The following is an 18,737-nucleotide window of genomic DNA, read 5'->3' on the forward strand; positions in this document are numbered from 1 at the left end:
AATTAATAAGTACAGTGAACTTGCAGATACCACACTATATTTCTAAATACTAGCCACAAGCAATTGCAACTTTAAATTCAAAGACACCATTTATAATAGCATAAAAACATAAAACACTTTGGGGTATATCTTTTAAAAATGTAAACCACAAGACATTAATTTAAAAAGCTAAAGAACACCCAAATAATACCAAATTCATGGATTGAATTCAAGCTCAATATTGTTAAGATGTCAGTTCTCCCAAAATTCATTTCTAGATGAAACAAAATTCCAACCAAATCTCAACAGACTTTTCTTTAGAATTAACAGGCTGATGTAAAAATTGTTATGAAAAATGCTAAGGATCCAGAATATCCAAAATCATTCTGGAAAAGAATAAAACTTGGGGACTCAAATGAGTTGATTTCAAGATTATAGAGCTATAAAACAGTAGTAATCAGTGTGGCACTGGCCTAAGATAAACATATAAACAAATTCCAGAATAGTCGAATTTTGACAAATGTGCCAAGGAAATCCAGTGGGGAAATTGAATTTTTAATTGTTTTCAACTGCTTGAAAAGGCTATATGGTCTTTTCAAACAGTTACCATATGACAGAGCAATGTCTCTCAAAGACTATTCACAATAGAGCAGTGTTATTCCTAATGATATAAAAACTGTAAACAAGCCACCAGTCACTGAAAGGATAAATAAGTTGTGGTACATTTATGCAATTTAAAATCACTCAACAGTAAAAAAGAATTTAATACACGAATGATACATGCAACATCAAGATGAGTCTCAAAAAGTTAAGTTAGGTAAAAGAAATCAGATACAAAAAGTTACAAACTGTCTGGTTATAAGAAGTTCTTTTCTGAAAAGGGCAAAATTATAGACAGAAATCAGAGCAGTGTTTGCCATGGGCTGGGGCTGGGGGGAAAGGCAATGACTGCAAAACAGATAGAAGAACTTTTTGGAGTTACAAAAATGTCCTAAATCTTTAAAAAAGTTTAAATTGAAGTATAGTTAATTTACAATACTAAATTAGCTTCAGGTATACACCATAGCGATACAAAATTTGTATAGATTATACTCCATTTAAAACTGTTATAAAATATTGGCTATATTCCTTGTGCTATACAATGTATCCTTGTAGCTTATTTAGTTTACACATGGTAGTTTGTGCCTCTTAATCCCCTTTCCATCTTTCCACTGGTAGCTACTAGTTTGTTCTCTGTATGTGTAAGCTCATTTGTTTTGTTACATCTATTTGTTTATTTTTTATATTCCACATTTAAACAATATCATACAGCATTTGTCTTTCCCTGACTTATTTCACTAAGTATAATACTCCCTAGGTCCATCAATGCTGCTAATGGTAAACTTCATTCTTTATTATGGCTGAGTAATATTCCCATGTGTGTATATGTATCACATATCTTCTTTACCCATTCATCTGTTAATGGACACTTAGGTTCTTCTATATCTTGGGTATTATAAATAATGCTGCTATGAATATTGGGGTGCATGTATTGGGTGGGCCAAAAAGTTTGTTTGGGTTTTTCCAACATGAAAAAAAACTTTCTGGCCAACCTGAACAAACTTTTTGGCCAACCCCAATTTTTTGGCCAACCTACTTTTTAGGTTACTGTTCTCATTTTCTTTGAATATATACTTAAGAATGGAATTGCTGAATCACATGGTAGCTCTAGTCTTAGTTTTTGAGGAATCTCTATACTATTTTCCATAATGGCTATACCGATTTACATTCCCACAAACAGTGTACTAGGGTTCCCTTTTCTCAGCAACATTTGTTATTTGTGGTCTCTTTGATGATAGGTATCCTGGAAAATTTCCTATATCTTGCCACAGAGTGGTTAGAAACTGCATATGTTTGTCAAAACTTGTAGAATTACACATCAAAAAAGGATAAATTTTACTGCAAGTACATTAAAACTTAATGAATTTAACTCAAGCAAAAACTCTCTCAGACCTATTTTGGTAAGAAATTGATTTACATATTTTTTAACTTTAACTTTTCTAAGATTATTTTTTCCTGAAAATATTTTGCAACATTTCTTTTTTCATCCTATAGAAGTTATTATGCTCTATACTGTATATATGAGATATATATTTATACCTTATATTTTAAATGTTTTATAAATAGTTATATATTTTTATAGTGATAGAAATGAAGGAAACTTTCTTAAAGGAAATTTTGAGGACTATAGTCATAGTAGAGACAAAACATTATAGCTTAGTAGGTTAAGAATCCTTCTGCAATGCAGGAGACCCTGGTTCAATCCTAGGTTGGGAAGATCCCCTGGAGAAGATTCTTGGAGTGCCTTCCTTTGTGGCTTAGCTGGTGAAATATCTGACTGCAATGTGGGAGACCTGGGTTCAATCCCTGGGTTGGGAAGATGCCCTGGAGAAGGGAAAGGCTACCCACTCCAGTATTCTGGGCTGGAGAATTCCATGGACTATACAGTCCATCCATGGACTATACTATAGTCCATGAGGTTGCAAAGAGTCGGACATGACTGAGCGACTTTCACTTTCAGTTCAGTTCAGTTCAGTTCAGTCGCTCAGTCGTGTCCAACTCTTTGCGATCCCGTGAATTGCAGCACTCCAGGCCTCCCTGTCCATCAGCAGCTCCCAGAGTTCACTCAAACTCACGTCTTTCATTCTATTAGAGACTGCCGCCACTGCTGCTGCTAAGTCACTTCAGTCGTCTCCGACTCTGTGCGACCCCATAGACGGCAGCCCACCAAGGTCCCCCGTCCCTGGGATTCTTCAGGCAAGAACTTTGGAGTAGGGTGCCATTGCCTTCTCCATTAAAGAGACTAATAGGATTCAAATCCTAATAGAGACTCAAACCTTACTGTGTTTGAGTACTACCCTCAGAGACACGATATAGAACAGTTCCCAGAAGAAAAGCGTTTTGGATTTAAATGATGTTTGCTATTAGATACTGCAAGAGCTGTTGAGAATACAGAGTTCAAAGACATATTCTTGCCCATAGGTTGCTCAGAAATAAATGTGGGAGATGGGCAAGTCATCTGTGCAGGTGATTGGAAAGTTAAGGCTAAAACAGAGAGACCAGTTAGGAGACCCTTTTGGTGTCTGAGGTGGGAAATAGCTGGGATGTGAACTTGTTAATGGTAATGGACATGGAAAAAAGACAAGATAGATGTATCCAGAAGGTAGATTTGATATTATTTGAAGACAATGGATGTTGAGAGTGAAGTTGAAGGAGTGAGTCTTTCGGGGTTTTGTTAAGAAAACATTTTAGTCTCAAATAAAGATCTTTCTCAAATTACTAGCATGACCCACAAAACAATATTTACACATTATTACTTACTACAATTCCTTGCAGAATGCAAAAGACAAGAGAGTCTCAAAAACTGCTTGGAAAATGAAATAATTAGAATACTACAGAATTAAATGTTCATAATTTCAGATGTGGGGAATAGGCAGATGAGAGAATTCTTTTAATAGAATTTCAAGAAACTATAATCATTTCCAAAGACCAGAAAGTAAAATGCCTTCTAAAGTTGTAATGGTCAAAACATATGAAAGATTCTGTAAGATTAAAATCTCAGTATCTGTAGTTTTGGTTACCTAACTATGTCAAAAATTTGAAGATACTTAATAATAAAAAAAGAAACTCTTTAGTAATATTGAAGTTACTTAGATGTACAATTTCATTAAATCTTTAAAAATATTTTACTTGTATTTTTTCTTATAAAGAACTACTATAATTTTCTATTGCTATTTTAATAGATTTTCCCTTGAAAAGGTTTTGTATACATTTAACAAAGTAACTCAGTAAATTATCCACCTTACTGTTCAACTCATTATTTTAAATATTTTCCATTGTTTCCAAATGCACATTCTTATTCTTGCCCTTCTTATTTTCAGTTGAAGACCTCACCTCCTAGTTTACCAGCAAAATAAAGACATCCAGCCTGAACTCCCTCAGTCTCCTTTGTCCCTTCCAAACTGCTGAAGGAATTTTTCTTTTGTGGAAAATGATTCTAGTGAAAGTGACTGATTTTCAGGTATACTGCACAAAAAACTAAATGTGAACCTTCCAAGTGCTGTGATATACAAACTGAATATTGATTTTTTAAAAAAGCTAGATTTACAACCTGACTTTGACTTATTCAATTATAGATAAAGAAACTAAGGTCCAAAGAGTTTTAATAACCATCCACAGTGACCAAATGATTTTCTTCTCCTTAAAAATCTATTATCTTAATATTAAAAAGAAAATCTATGACTAGATTATGGGTAATAGAGAGAAAAATACAAATAAACAATTTTATCAAAATAAAAGTAGACTATGGTTATTTAAAATCTAGCCATGAACAGGAAAAAATAAAGAGTATATTGATTTATTTTAAAAACTTATTAAGGGTCTACCAGAAACTCTTCAAGACTGTGGGGATATAAGCATGAACAAAATAGACAATAATCCCTCCTTTCTGGGCTTATATTCTAGTGAAGGGTGTCGAAGAATACAGAACTAAATAAGAAAAACTATTCATCACAGCAGATGATTAGAAGTGCTATGGAATAACAGAGCGGAAGTATACTAATTATCTAGAGCCGGGTGGAGGGAGAGGTACAGTATTCTGTATAACAGGGTCATGGGGAAGGTCTCACTAGGAAGGTGACATTGAAGCAAAGACCTGAAACAGAAGGGACAAACCACACAGTGGTTGGGAAAGGCGGCGGTGAGGGGGATATAGACATGGTGGGAAGGTAGGGGGATGCAGGGAAAAGATGTTTTTAGGCAGAATGAAAAGCAAGTACAAAAGCTTGAGAGGGTATTGTTTTCTAGCAGGTTTCATGAACAAGAGACCAGACTAAGAAGGCCTTTGGGGCTAGAGCAGAGGGATGGAGGATTACTAGGCAATTAGAATAGAAAGGTGTTAGAAGAACAGCTTGCTGTAAGGTCTTCTCTTTATAATCAAACAGAAGCTGTTGGAGGATGCTTGAGAAAAAAAATGATGTGATCAATTTATCTTTTAAAAGGCCCATTTGAACTTTTATATTGACTACAGCAGAGCAAGGGGTTAAGCAGGAACCAGTGAGGAGGAAGTTGCAATAACCAAGGTAAGAGATAGATGTAGTGAGAAATGGTCAAAGTCTAGATATATTTCAAAGGCAAAGCCAACAAGATTCGTCGACATGTTGGATGTGGGATACTAAAGAAAGACTATAAGAATTTTTGGTTTGAACACCTGAAAGGATGGAGTTGCTATTAGAGAAAGGAGAGATAATGGGAGGTGCTATCTTGGATGGAGATTGAAGAAAGTAATAACAGTTCAATTTTAATTATGTCAAGTATGAGATGATTTTCAGACATGCTCTTAAAGATGTCAAGTAGGTAGGTAGATGTATGAGTCTGAAGTCAGAGAGGAGATACAGGAGGGGAGATACAAACAGAAGCCACCAACAGATACATGGCATCTAAAGCTATGTATCTGGACGAGATTACAGAGAAAATGTTCAATAACTCAACTTTGGTGAATTCAAACATTGCTAGGTCAAAAAGATGAAGGATCAAATAAAGGAATTTGAGAAGAAGCCACTAGGGAAGGAGAAAAACCAATAGTGAGTGTGTCCTCTTTCTTATGATTCATAAATTGGAGCAAATAAGATGATATTAGTAAATTATTTAGATGTTACAAATACTTTTGTTAACTTATCAATAAATAATAACCTAAATGTTATAAATAATGAATATATCAGGACTACCATCTTGTTTAAAAAATTCATGTCTTAAATAGAAACAAGAAACTACCTTATTTTTAAAAAACAGTGACTTCTAAGCTCTTATCTCCTGCCTAGTCCTTTGTAGATGTTTCAGCTCTCTTGATAAGAACTCAAAAGGCTTCTTTCCATCCGAGCCGAGTTCCTCCAAATAAAACACTCAGTAAGCTGGAGTGATTGACAGGGATCCCGAATGACATGGTGACGTGTGAAAGGTGCAAAGAGAAATGTATGTCTCTTGTCTCATTCTTGCATATTTTTTTCACACGTACACATCAGAATTCTAAATTAGGGGAGTTAAAGGAAACCTTCTTAGTCCTATTTTCACTCTCAGAGACATTCCCACAATTGACCAGTATTTTAGGCTAATATGATTATCTTACGATCTGAGTTGTTACTTGAGGATTTTCATTATGACTGTGGTACGAGGATATACTCTATGTCACAGGAAAAGTTTTCCAAAAGTTACTGTCCAGTCTATTGTTGCTTTGTTTATTATCAAAGGATTAAAAATTACATTTTGTTTCTAACTAGGGGAAACTAATTCTTATATGCCCATCTATTTCATTTCTATGTAGGTAAGTTAAAAGGAACAGGGTTAAGATGATGAGTGATGGGCAAGAAGGAATACACTGGGGTTTAAAACATAAGCTATTTGAATTAGCATTATATGAGCCCCTATAAAAATATTTCATATGTTCATTTCTTGATCATTGCTTTCATTTCCTTTTAAAGCTGGAGAAAATAAAACAAAATTAAAATTATGTTAAATGGCACTGTCTTAGCTTTTTTCCCCTAAGGACATCAAGGAGAAATTCCAAAGAAAAGAGAGACAGAAAAAATTCTGGATGTTAGTAGGGTTCATCAGCAGTGTTTTTATGGGTTAAAGAGGTGCAGTTTTAGGCTATGGTGGGAAGAGATGTGAGACCGATGTGATTATAATCTCATTGCCTTCCACATCTTCCTAGATAAGGTGGTTTCAAGTAGGTGGTTGCTTATTTTATAAATTTAAGAAACCATTTGGGCTTCTTGGTTATCTTAGTAAAAATTCAAGACAACTGTCTAATGATTTTACAAATTTAAACTGGATGGATTAGTAAAGTGTAGATAAAAAAATGTAACAAATACAAATTACCTTAGCTTCTTCCAAGATACTATTTTCAAGTCTACATCAGGCTTCTATTTAACTGTTACTAAGGAAATATTACACAGCTTGCTACATCATCCTGTACTAGAGCTGAATGATGAATGGAAAAAATAGAAATAGTCCATGAAATGATGACTTCATTACAGTGATTATTTTTAACCACTTAAAATTTATTTTGTTCATGTGTTGGTATGCTTTCACAGTAATTTTCATATTTAATTTTTTAAATAACTTCTAAGGCATTATTCAGAGAAGGCAATGGCACCCTACTCCAGTACTCTTGCCTGGAAAATCCCATGAATGGAGGAGCCTGGTAGGCTGCAGTCCATGGGGTCGATAGGAGTCGGACATGACTGAGCGACTTCACTTTCACTTTTCACTTTCATGTGCTGGAGAAGGAAATGGCAACCCACTCCAGTGTTCTTGCCTGGAGAATCCCAGGGATGGCAAGACCTGGTGGGCAGCCGTCTATGGGGTCGCACAGAGTCGGACATGACTGCAGCGACTTAGCAGCAGCAGCAAGGTATTATTATTTTCTATCAAATGAGATATCAAGACTTATACAAAGTCATATTATTAATAATCGGTAAAGACAGAAATCAAGTCAAAGTTATAGGATTCCAAGGAATATTAGTGTTTTAGTAGATTGACTACAATAATAATAATTTAAAAAACTATTTAGTAAAGTTCTTTTTGGAGAGGAAGTACTTGTGACAAATGGCTGTCCTTATATTTGTGTCATATATATATTCAGATCTTTATTTGTATGGTTACAATTTCACTTGGCTGTCTATTCTTTAGTGACAATTTCTTAAAAAACCTGTCTCCTCAAGAAGAATCAAAATAATTTCAGGTAGTTCTTAGATTACTCCATTTTTAGCCAGCCTAATCGGGATATTCATTTGTAATATAATAAGCTGAATGCAGGTAAAATGCAACATTTGAATAGTTTTGACATTCACACTTGTGAAATCACCGCAATCAAAATAATAAACATGTCCATTACTCATAAAAAGCAAACAAACAAAAAACCTATGTGTCCTCATAGGTTTGGCCACTGGTACTCAGATATGTTTCAGAAGCTATAGCACCTAAATATTCTAGCAAAGAGTTTTATATTTTATTAATACACTATTTTCTTCCTTAAAACATTCTTAATCTTTTGAAATGAGAAAAAATTGCTTATCTAATTTAACTTCATATAACTGCTCTTACGTGACTGTAATTTGAAACTTTGGAAAAGAACTCTTAAAATCACACCAGTGTACTCTGGTTGAACTTATGTTTTTCAGTTAATTGTGCTTAGCATGCAGCTCAGGTTGATAATCTTGTCTGTGTTGATACTGAAGTATCTACTCATTGATATTATGCTGGCAGTTATAACTAGCTTTATAAGTGATAAACCAAACTTAGTTCCTGATATTTCAAAAATATTTAACTGTTATCATTAACACTCCTCAAAATATATCAACATCATTTTGTTTTTCATTTTCTAGCATTTTTTGAATGGGAAACTTTTGTTCAAAATTAATGGTTAAAGGTTTTACTGCCTATTTATGAACGAAATGAAAACCTGCAAGAGTATTTTCCATTGTTTTAATGTATAGTGCAAATCCATCTTATGTCTTCTACTCATTGAATCAGGCTAGATTAGGGGTAAAAATCATAAATTCCATTTCTAGCTATTAAAGGAATTTATTCCTTAAATTATTGTAGTAGTATTACAACTGGGGCAACCAATACATTAAAATAGATTAGCTTTCACAGGTTTGATTTAATATGTTATATATTTCAAACCAGAGTTAAATGTAGTAGAGTCTTTTATTTTCAAAGAATTCCAATGGGGCAGAAAACACAAACAAAAATCATAATTCCTCTTGAGAGTTTACTGAGTCAGAGATCTGTAATTCATGAGTTTACTAATTTTAATTACTGCATATGGATATTGTTTGATCTACTATTTTATTGAGAGGCTGGAGTTTAGCTGTGAAATTTATCTGCAAAATGTTTTTATAATAGAGAATAACATGCTTTTGCTTTCAGTTTACTATTATAAGAAAAAAATGGACTAAAGCTAGATTATCAAGGCCCCCTTTCTTTTTCTTCCAAGGACAACAAGGAAGTCATGATACAAAGTAAAATAAAAATAAAGAGAAAGCACAGATTTGTGAACACACAATTCAGATTCAGGAATTTCTCTTGGCCTGAAGCATTACAACAGACAGCATGCAAGAGAGATCTTTAAGGGAGTCTCCTGTATCATCAAGGGTCTAGATTACATCATCATTGATTTCATCTTTTCCATCTCCTAATTTTAATGGCTCTGCTTTCCCAAAAGCTGCTGTAGTTTATCCCATGGGTTCTCAAAATAAGTGAAACTTAAAATAGGAACACTGCTTCTATGTTGTCTTCATTGTCTTTGCCTTCTGTTGCTATCATATCTATTTGCAGAGCTAATAGTACCTTCTGCTCCTGTTCCAATGAAAATGCTCTTTATATATTCACTATTTTGTCAATTAGATGAAGAAATTTTGTGATTTGTGAAATAAGACACTAGTAATACATTTGCTCTGCTTTACTGTAAAATTTAACTAAAATGAATTTTGCTGAATTGATGAGGCAAAATTTGCCAGAAAGGTTTTACGTCATGCGATACTTCAACTATAATTTTATTTTTCTTCTTAGATCAGACTGGAGCAACCCTTCCCCAAACATATTTTTTTTAAATAAACAAAATTACAGTAGTTTTTACTTGCTAATATGTTCACTTCTTCAGAGAATTATGGGGAAAGAGTAAAAAAGTCTTGAAGAGGGAAATGAGTACCACCTGAGAATCGTGTGCCAAGATGCTCAATGACTTTTTTTTCCTTCAAAGATATAGGTAATAAGGATAGGAAATAATTTCAGCCATTAGGGAGTGCTTCTTAAAAAAAAAACAAAACTAGAAGTTGTTACTTTGAAAACAGGGGAATTATCATTTTGAACTGCCTTACCTTATCTAAGAGTGAGAAGAGATTTAAGAAGTCAGCCAGCTGTGCTGTATGTGAATGTGCTCAGTCGTGTCTGACTCTTCACAACCCTATGGACTATAGCCCGCCAGGCTCCTCTGTTCAAGGGATTTTCCAGGCAAGAATACTGGAGTGGGTTGCCATTTCCTCCTCCAGGGGATCTTCAAGAAGTCAGCAGCAGTTCTCAAATGTATATGTCATTCAGGTAGAAGTTGTCATGGATTAAAAAAAGTTAAATTTACTCCTTTTAAAGAATTGTGTTCTCCAGTTCAGTTCAGTTCAGTTGCTCAGTCATGTCCGACTCTTTGTGACCCCATGAATAGCAGCACGCCAGGCCTCCCTGTCCATCACCAACTCCCAGAGTTCACTCAAACTCACGTCCATCGAGTTGGTGATGCCATCCAGCCATCTCATCCTCTGTTGTCCCCTTTTCCTCCTGCCCCCAATCCCTCCCAGCATCACAGTCTTTTCCAATGAGTCAATTCTCCGCATGAGGTGGCCAAAGTATTGGAATTTCAGCTTTAGCATTATTCTTCTAAAGAACACTCAGGGCTGATCTCCTTTAGAATGGACTGGTTGGATCTCCTTGCAGTCCAAGGGACTCTCAAGAGTCTTCTCCAACACCACTTCAGTGAATCCTTAATATTCCCTAGGTAATAAAATAGCAATTTTAAGATTAAATGATGTGAAGCTAAATTATGGTTGTTACTTTTAATGTACTCAGTAAAATAAAAAGTTGTCAAACATATTTTGGTCCCCTTATATTTTCTCTTGAAATTTTACTGGTTTATAAAGCCCCAGATTGGTGAGCACTTTTTAAATAAAGCTTATTTTCCACAAATATTTATTGAGTCTCTGGGGACAGATCATGAACATGACACACAGGTGTCAAACAGAGCTTAGACACAAGCAATGACTGTAGGGGCGTGAAATAAGCGCTTTTAGGGAGACAGAAGTGCCAGGAATACCGGAGCCTACGAGCGGGGCACCTACTCCCGATCTGGAGAAGTCAGGCAAGGATTTCTCTAGGAAAGAGATATAAAACCTGAATAGTGCATACTGACTTTGTGAGCAAAGTATCTCCTTCAAGGTATTTTGGTACTTGGAAAAGCAAACCAAGGAGCTGTTTTATCACCAGGGAATTAGAGCAAATGGCTATAATTAGAACTTGTTGAACTTTGCTGAAATAATCATGTCCCAGTCAGTACCACAGTTCCTCAGCAACCAGATATTAACTTCTCTGGAGGTAAGGTAGTGGGATATTTTTGAGGTAAGAAGTGCTATTCTTTTCTCAGTTTCTGTCTCTGAGAGTTTATGAGTTTGTGTCTCTGAGAGTGAAACTTTCCTCACTCTCCTATAGATCCTGAACCTCTCTCAAAAGGTGAAAGTGTCTGGGGAGAAAACTGGGACAGCAGGAACCTCACCTTTCTGGCTTTGGTTTTCAAAACCCATCGAAGAGGATATATGTAGGTGCTTCTGGATACACCACAAGTAAGACAGTCCCTAGGGAACAGAGCACTGGGGATGTTGGGGGAACTTCCCCTGAGACTAAAATATTGCTCTTGCAGGGCTGGGGCAGGAGTGGAAGATAGGAAGAAAATAATCGAGGGGAGCTGATTAAAGCAGAGTTTTGTGGTTCCAGGGGAGGAAGCCATATATCCAGCCATGGGATCCAAAAGTAGTCAGGAGAACCACAGGCATTTGTGGAGAGAAAAAAGGGCTGTATTGCTAACTGGAAAATCAGGCAGACTTCCCTATGTCTTGAGACTACATAAGTGTGACTCATATATAACTTGTATGGCTGTAATGGTTGATAAATTATCAAAGTACTTTGTTTTCATTCATAGTCATTGACCCAGAATCACCTACCCTCCCTAAAGGATTAGCCTGGGATGGCCGAGGAACCTCCAGGATGCTTCATAAGCACTAAACCTGGTATCTGCATCCTTTCTGATTGGTTGATGTATTAGTTATCTCACGTCATAGCACACTGTACTCCAAAAATTGGCAGCTTACAGCAATAATAATGATTTGTTATCTCAGAGTTTCTGTGAGCCAGGAATTAGGAAGCAGCTTAGCTGAGCTGCTCTAGCTCATGGTATATCATGAGTCTGTAGTTATGATGTCAGCTGGGTCTACAGTCTTGACTGGGGCAGGAGGACCAGTCTTAAGGTATGTCACTCTTATGGTTGGCAAGTTGCAGGGGGCTTCAGTTCCTTACCATGTGGACCTCTCTGTGAAGCTGCTGGAATGTCTGCAGTGACACAGCATCCACCTTACCCATAATGAGTGACCTAAGAGAGAGCAAGGCAGAAGTACAATGTCTTTTATGACTTAGCCTGCAAAGTCACACTTCATCATCTCTGAAATAACCAACTGATGACACAGGTCATCCCTATCACTGTGGAAGAGACTACACAGGGTATACTAACCAGGAGTGAAAATAATTTGGGGCAATCTTGAAGGCTCCTACCACACTTGGAAAGTTATGACCAACCTAGACAGCATATTCAAAAGCAGAGACATTACTTTGTCAACAAAGGTCCATCTAGTCAAGGCTATGATTTTTCCAGTAGTCATGTATGGATGTGAGAGTTGTACTATAAAGAAAGCTGAGGGCTGAAGAATTGATGCTTATGAACTGTGGTGTTGGAGAAGACTCTTGAGAGTCCCTTGGACTTCAAGGAGATGAATCAGTCCATCCTAAAGGAAATCAGTCCTGAATCTTCACTGGAAGGACTGCTGCTGAAGCCAAAACTCCAATACTTTGGCCACCTGATGCGAAGAACTGACTCATTTGAAAAGACCCTGATGCTGGGAAAGATTGAAAGTGGGAGGAGAAGTGGACGACAGAGGATGAGATGGTTGGATAGCATCACCAACACGATGGACATGAGTTTGAGCAAACTCCAGGAGTTGGTGATGGACAGGGAGGCCTGGTGTGCTGCAGTCCACGAGGTCACATAGAGTCGGACACGGCTGATTACTGAACTGAACTGAAGTGAACCACAGTTGGTGAACTTGCCCTCAGTTCAGTTCAATCACTCAGTCATATCCGACTCTTTGTGACCCCATGAATCGCAGAATGCTAGACCTCCTTGTCCATCACCAACTCCTGGAGTTCACTCAGACTCACGTCCATCTAGTCCATGATGCCATCCAGCCATCTCATCCTCAGTCGTCCCCTTCTCCTCCTGCCCCCAATCCCTCTCAGCATCAGAGTCTTTTCCAATGAGTCAACTCTTTGCATGAGGTGGCCAAAGTATTGGAGTTTCAGCTTTAGCATCATTCCTTCCAAAGAAATCCCAGGGCTGATCTCCTTCAGAATGGATTGGTTGGATCTCCTTGCAGTCCAAGGGACTCTCAAGAGTCTTCTCCAACACCACAGTTCAAAAGCATCAATTCTTCAGCACTCAGCCTTCTTCACAGTCCAACTCACATCCATACATGACTACTGGAAAAACCATAGCCTCGACTAGATGGACCTTAGTCGGCAAAGTAATGTCTCTGCTTTTGAATATGCTGTCTAGGTTGGTCATAACTTTTCTTCCAAGGAGTAAGCGTCTTTTAATTTCACGGCTGCAGTCACCATCTGCAGTGATTTTGGAGCCCCAAAATATAAAGTCTGACACTGTTTCCACTGTTTTCCCATCTATTTCCCATGAAGTGATGGGACCAGATGCCATGATCTCCGTTTTCTGAATGTTGAGCTTTAGCCAACTTAGACCATCCCTATGGAAAAGAAACGCAAAAAAGCAAAATGGTTGTCTGGGGAGGCCTTACAAATAGCTGTGAAAAGAAGAGAGGTGAAAAACAAAGGAGAAAAAGAAAGATATAAGCCTGAATGCAGAGTTCCAAAGAATAGCAAGAAGAGGTAAGAAAGCCTTCTTCAGCGATCAATGCAAAGAAATAGAGGAAAAAACAGAATGGGAAAGACTAGAGATCTCCTCAAGAAAATTAGAGATACCAAGGGAACATTTCATGCAAAGATGGGCTCGATAAAGGACAGAAATGGTATGGACCTAACAGAAGCAGAAGATATTAAGAAGAGGTGGCAAGAATACACAAAAGTACTGTACAAAAAAGATCTTCACGACCCAGATAATCATGATGGTGTGATCACTCATCTAGAGCCAGACATCTTGGAATGTGAAGTAAAGTGGGCCTTAGAAAGCATCACTACGAACAAAGCTAGTGGAGGTGATGGAATTCCAGTTGAGCTATTTCAAATCCTGAAAGATGATGCTGTGAAAGTGCTGCACTCAATATGCCAGGAAATTTGGAAAACTCAGCAGTGGCCATAAGACTGGAAAAGGTCAGTTTTCATTCCAATCCCAAAGAAAGGCAATGCCAAAGAATGCTCAAACTACCGCACAATTGCACTCATCTCACATACTAGTAAAGTAATGCTCAAAATTCTCCAAGCCAGGCTTCAGCAACACGTGAACTTGCCCTATGGGTTGTTAAATATTTTGCAAATCACTTTCACATGAGTCAGAGTAGCCTTGAAAAAGGAGGAGGCAAAAGTGCAGAGCTTCCCCAATGGCTCAGCAGGTAAAGAATCTGCCTGCAATGCAAGAGACATAGGAAATGAAGGTTCAATCCCCAGGTAGGGAAGATCCCCTGGAGAAGGAAATGGCAATCCACTCCAGTATCCTCGCCTGAAAAATACCATGGACAGAGGAACCTGGTGGGCTACAGTCCAAAGGGTGGCAAAGAGTCAGACATAACTGAGTGACAAAGAGTCAGAGTCAGAGAAGTGCAGGACAACAAACTCCAACCTAACTGAGATTAAATTTCTCTCTTCTTCCAAGAATAAAAACTGAGTTTTATAAGAAGGTGTATTTTGTCCTTGCACACATGAATTTGTGTACTGAGATTCATGGCTACTATGTCCCATGTAACTGTTCCCTGAAAATAACTAACAAAGTCTCCTTTGTTCACCACTCCTTTATTGCTTTAATTCTTTCTTTAAAATGTAAAATCCTTCAATAACTTTGCTATTCAGAATGTGAATCTGGGAAGCAATCTGCCTCTTCCCATTAGGTAGTGATTTCATTTTATCAGTCCTTCTGGCAGTGTGGAATGTGAAACACACGTAATGTTTTACCTAGAAGGGCATCTGTGCAGCAAGGCAGACACTAACTAGGGCTGCCTCAGCGTTCAGAAGGAAGAGTGGCATGACAGTGAGGGTCATTGGATTCATGCCCTATTTATGTTTCAGACCTGTAATCAATTATCTGTTTGGGGGACAAGTACTGAGAAACTATAGTCTTGCTTGAGTTTATTAACAAACAATCATCAATGATATAGTATGGCAGTTACCCAGTGAATTATCAAGAAGCATTTCAGTCAATGTCTTTGGAATTTTCTAGTATTTCATGGAGATCTTGAGTTATAGAATTTTAGAAATGCTGCCTGTTTTGAGAGTTATACTATTATTCTTGGGAAGTGTTTAAAAATTGTGAGTTACTTGGATATATTTGGAATCTGAGTAAAAAGAAATATGAAGTTCTAGATAATTTCTCAAAGGTAGCAGCATTAATAATTTTCAACCCAAGAAAAAGTGAATAATTCCTGATTTGCATCTCATAAAAAAACAAGTAAAATTTCAAGCCTCTGTGGGCTGGATATATTTCACCATGTCTTTTCTTCAACATAAGGCAACCATTGCTGAGCTATTAATAAATTACTAGTAAAAGACATTCCGGGGACTTGAAATAAAATGTTCATATGTCAAATAGCTTTTTAACAGTTTCTGAGCTATGTACGTCAAATAGCTTCTGAGTCTAGCTATTACTACAGGTGAACACACACCCCTACCTCTCATTAAGAATGGAAGCTCACATCCAGAATGGAAGAAGGATAATAATGGTTACTGTGGCAGTTATGGAGGTGCAGTTAGAATCTTCAAGAAAGAACTTGCTATTCAGCTGCAAGGAGGGCAGGGAGCTGGCAGCCTCTAGCTATCAAAGGCTTCAGAATTTATCTCAGCTTCTGAGCTGAGGCGATGCCCTTCCAGGCAGCCTCCAGCCAATGACTGAACATTTAGGGGTCCTAAGGCCTGGCTATTTTGCCCACTGTAGATTAATGTGTGCTAAGTTGCTTTAGTCATGTCCAGCTCTTTACAACCCTATGGACAGTAGTCTGCCAGGCTCCTCTGTCCATGGGATTCTCCAGGCAAGAATACCGGAGCGGGTTACCATGCCCTCCTCCAGAGGATTTTCCCTACCCAGGGATTGAACCTGCATCTCTTTTTTTCCCCCAAAGGTATCTGATCAGTTTGTTTTAGTTTTTTAAAAATTATTGTTTTTTTTTATTTTTTTACTTTACAATATTGTATTGGTTTTGCCATACACTGACATGAATCCGCCATGGGTGTACATGTGTTCCCCATCCTGGACCCCCCTCCCACTTCCCTCCCCATACCATCCCTCTGGGTCATCTCAGTGTACCAGCCCCAAGCACCCTGTATCATTCATCAAACCTAGACTGGCGGTTTGTTTCACATATGATATTATACATATTTCAATGCCATTCTCCCAAATCATCCCACCCTCACCCTCTCCCAGAGTCCAAAAGACTATTCTATACATCTGTGTCTCTTTTGCTGTCTCGCATACAGGGTGTCTCTTGCATTGGCAGGCAGATTCTTTACCACTAGTGCCACTGGGAAGCCCCATAGACTATTGTAATGGGTAATCTTTGCTCAGGAGCTTTTCTCATTGACTTGGCTGATACTTAGTCAGACATAAATCATGAGACTCTGAGAATTTCTGTCCAATTCTGCTTCCTACTCTCCTTTTGCAGGTATCAGATATGCATCATGATCTGAAAGCAATCCCTACCCAATCTCGTTTTCTTCCCCTTTTATCTTTTACACAGAGTTTCCCCTAGTAAATCTCTTGCATTCTCACCCCATCATCTGCTTCTCAGAGGCCCCAAATGACGGAGATACTAATTACTAAGAACCTATTGTGTGAAGGAGGAAGTGTTTGGGGAAGTTATTCAACCTACCCTAACTGTTCTTTCATCTGTAAAGTGGGGTTGTTGTAAGAATTAAATGTAATAATCTACAAAGAGCAACCTACAAATGTATAGTGCCTCATATGTAAGTACTCAATAACTTGTATATAACACTAAGAGTATTATTATGCCATATGCTAGAGTTGCATGAGGAATTTTTTGTTTATTACTTGTGTGTGTGTTAGTCACTCAGTAGTGTCTGACTCTGTGACCCCATGGACTGCAGCCTTCCAGACTCCTCTGTCATGGGATTCTCCAGGCAAGAATATTGGAGTAGGTAGCCATTCCCTTTTCCTCCCAACCCAGGGATTGAAGCCAGGTCTCCTGCACTGCAGGTGGTTCCTTTATCACTGAGCCATCAGGGAAAATTCTCATTAATTATTAAATATTATTATGCTCATTTAACATATGAGGAAACTAGTGTTCAATGAAGTTAAAATAACTTGTTCAAATTACTTAACTTATATACCTCCACCTGGGATAAAAACTCAACAAGTTGTGTAGAAGAGAGCGATGTACATGTATGTTAGCAAAGAATCTGCTGCTATTACCTAGAATGTAAAGGAGCTCCACATCCTCTTCAGTTCAAAATTTATAACTAATAAAACTACTTCGGGGATTCTTTCATAAACCTAAATCTATACCCTTAATTCCACTAAGTATATGACATTAGAATCTATCAGTGAGTGCTTAAAATCAATAATTTGTCTAAAAGTTCTGAAGAGCTATATGTAATGCCACTGCCAATCCCTGATGAGCACCATCTGTTATTTTTATAGAACGGCTCTCAGTTTGGGTTTGACTGATGTTTTCTCATGATTAGATTGAGGTTATATTTAATATTCCATAATCTTGCTATTGCTAGAAAAATTGCATCAGATGAAATCATTCCTGCTTTGCCTGTCCCTGCTCCCACCCCACCCACATGACAAATGTTCATGCCGATTATTAAAAGATGCAAAAGAAATAATGATAGAAACATGATGAACATAGGAGGCTAAATATTACAATGCTGAGAGAATTTCTAGTCAGGTGGGAACAATCTGAACTAAATGGCAGCTTTGGGAGCATACCTATATTGTTCCTTACTTCACAGTTTTAAGATAAAAAATTGTAAGTACAATTTAGAAAATTATGTTACATAAAGTTTTAAAAAGTTGACATTATGCTGTTTCCTCAGGAATGAGGTGGTGCTGGATAGGTTGGCAGAATGGATTTAGAGTGGGCAGTTTTCTTAGAGATGTTCTGCCAGGAAACCAGTCTCTTTCTTACATAAATCCATGAATTTGACTAAATAAACCCTCCTATATGAAAAAAAAAAAAAGCACATGATTTATGATCTGAAGTAGGGCCACATTATGTCCAGTGTGGTTAAAAGCCAACTTTAGCCAAGACTGGTCAGCATGATCTTAAAAAGCAAAAGATGGCCAGTAAAGATGACCTTGTGGCTTAGTGACAGGGTAAGATACAGGTTTGAGCAAATAACTTAGCCACTTGTGGCTAAAGTGATGCTACCAAACCACCAAAGAGAGGGATGGTTGAAAAATGAAAATTACATATGCAACAATATAATATGTTACTATAAAATAAGTTAATATTTAGTATATTTTTGTGTGACTTTTGTTTAGTGAAAAATACTCTCAAGAATATCTTTCAAGTAAAGAATTCAGTTATAGTTATATTGTAGAAAGTGAAGTCTAGATGGGCTCCAGAGACCCCCAGGTCACAGTGATAGTACATAGAGAGTCCCAGATGTTTGATACCCAAAGGAATATTTAAGAAAACATATTTTTGCAA

Source organism: Oryx dammah, unplaced genomic scaffold, assembly GCF_014754425.2.
Source record: "Oryx dammah isolate SB20612 unplaced genomic scaffold, SCBI_Odam_1.1 HiC_scaffold_11163, whole genome shotgun sequence".
NCBI classification, from domain to species: domain Eukaryota; kingdom Metazoa; phylum Chordata; class Mammalia; order Artiodactyla; family Bovidae; genus Oryx; species Oryx dammah.